Below are 2,494 nucleotides of genomic sequence, written 5' to 3' on the forward strand. Positions count from 1 at the left end.
GGAACAAGAGGAGGAGGACAGAAAGAGTTAGAGCAAATAATGTTTCTAGGGTTTCTTTTTGCTCTGAAGAGTGGTGGTTCTTATTTTTTGTCGGTTGTGGGGCTTGAACTCTGGGCCTGGGCGCTGTCCTTCAGTTCTTTAGCTCAAGGTAAGCATTCTACCCCTTGAGCCACAGCGCCACTTTTGGGTTTTCTGGTGGTTCATTGGAGATCAGAGTCTCACAAACATTCCTGCCTGGGCAGGCTTTGAACAGATCTCAGCCTCCTGAGTAGCTAGGAGGACAGGCGGGAGCCACCGGCACCTGGCTAGCGTGGTGGTTTTATAACTACCTATCGATGGCTTTGTCTCTCAGCACAGCGCCAGAGCCGCCGGAATAACAACCACCATATGGCTGGCTGAGCAAATAGCCACAGCTTTCTTGGCCACCTGTAACTGCTGCCGGAGCACTCTGGCTGGGCAGGGAGTCATTACAGCAAGAAGCCTTGGGTTGCTAGGTTACCAGAGGGCCTGTGGCTCCACCCATCCAGAGCACCCTACCTGCGTGGTCCACCAGCAACAAAAACCCAGTGAGAGCACCAAACGTTCTTCTGTCTGGTGACTGATGTGCATGGCCATGAACAAGAATCCTGGGCTGGGCAGGTGGCTCAGTGGTAGAGTACTCGTCTAGCATGCATGAAGCCCTGGGTTCGATTCCTCAGTACCACATGCACAGAACAAGCTCGAAGTAGTGCTGTGGCTCAAGTGGTAGAGCACCAGCCTTGAGCAAAAGAAGCTCAGGGACAGCGCCCAGGCCCTGAGTACAAACCCCATGACTGGCAAAAACTTAATTAAAAAGCTCAGGGTCAGTGTCCAGGTCCTGAGTTCAAGTCCCAGGACCAGCACCAGAAGAGTAAAATAAGACAACTAACTGTTCCATTATTTGTATCAGAGGTTCCCAAATTTACCTTGTCTTCCAAGCTCATCTTGGAAAATGTCCCTCCATTTGGGTTTAAGGTGATCTGCGAGCTAGAACCGGTGCTGGAACCAGAATTCCCCACTGAGAAATCTCGACTGATTGTAGAGTTTGAGCAGGAAGGGGGTTGTGACGTCAGCAAGGGGACAGGTGACGTCAGAGCTCTGGGCTCTGGTGGCTTGGTACAGGCTGCTCTGCCTGGCTTCGCCGCTGCAGTTTCTATTATATTATTATTACTATTATTTTAACCTTGGTAGGTAACCTGGCTCTCTTTGGGAAGAGACTTTGGGGACTGTGCAGATCTGTTTCAACTACTAATTTTAGCACCTGTCGGCAGATCTCGTCAGCAACAATCACTGCTGTTGCCGTCTGCCCAATAGTGATTTTTTTTTTCTTTTTCTATTTGTACCATTGCCCTTGCATTAGTTGGAATTCCGCAAGAAAGATCTGTTCCTTCTCTCTGAGTCACTTTATTCAATCATTTATTCATAATGCTATCGACTGAGGGATCCTTTTTTTTTTTAAATCTGTGGGTTATAATGTGTTACTATTTTCAGTTTTGTCACTTCAATTGTCTTCCGTTTGGCTCCTGTGTCCTTTGGGGGGGGGGGGGAGGGCGGCCAGTCCTGGGGCTTGAACTCAGGGCCTGGCCACTGTCCCTGAGCTTCTTTTGCTCAAGGCTGGCACTCTACCACTTGAGCCACAGCACCACTTCTGGCTTTTTCTGTATATGTGGTACTGAGGAATCGAACCCAGGACTTCATGCATGCTAGGCGAGCACTCTTAACACGAAGCCATATTCCCAGGCCCACTTCTGACTTCTTTGGTAGTTTATTTGAGATATAACGTCTCAGGGACATTTCTGCCCAGGCTGGCTTTGAACTGCAATCCTCAGTTCCCAGTGTCCTGAGTAGCTAGGATGACAGGCTTGAGCCACTGGGTCAAGATAATGGTGGGGTTGCTGGTTCCTATGGTAGGACTACAATGCATGGGTCAAAACTGAGCTTCTGGGGGCGGGGGGGGGGGGGGGGGCGCAGCAGCTCACGCCTGTCACCCTAGCTTCTCAAGAGACTTGAAATCAGAGGATCATGGTTCAAAGCCAGCCCTGGGCCGAAAAGTCGGTGAGACTCTTATCTCCAATGAACCACTGAAGAGGTGTGGGGTTCAAGCGTGAGGCCTTGAGCAAAGAAGTTAAGGGGCTGGTGCCCAGGTCCTGAGTCCAAACCCCAGTACTAGCAGCAAAAAGGGGGGAGGGGGAGAGGGGAGGAGGAAGAGGAAAAGAAGGAAAGAGAAAGAAGAGAGAAAGAGAAAAACATGTCCCAGGCTGCGAATCTCATCATTGGGGGACTGGGAAGGTGGCTCAATGGGGGGGGGGGAAGAGTGCTTGCCTAGCATGCAACGAAGCCCCGGGTTCGATTCCTCCGTTACCACAAAGCCAGAAGTCGGCGCTGTGTGGCTCAAGGGGTAGAGCGCCAGCACTGGAGCAAAAGCAGCTCAGGGACAGCGCCCAACCCAGGCCACGAGTTCAAGCCCTGGATCTGG

The sequence above is a fragment of the Dipodomys ordii genome, unplaced genomic scaffold (assembly GCF_000151885.1).
Source record: "Dipodomys ordii isolate 6190 unplaced genomic scaffold, Dord_2.0 Scaffold128, whole genome shotgun sequence".
Taxonomy (NCBI): Eukaryota; Metazoa; Chordata; class Mammalia; order Rodentia; family Heteromyidae; genus Dipodomys; species Dipodomys ordii.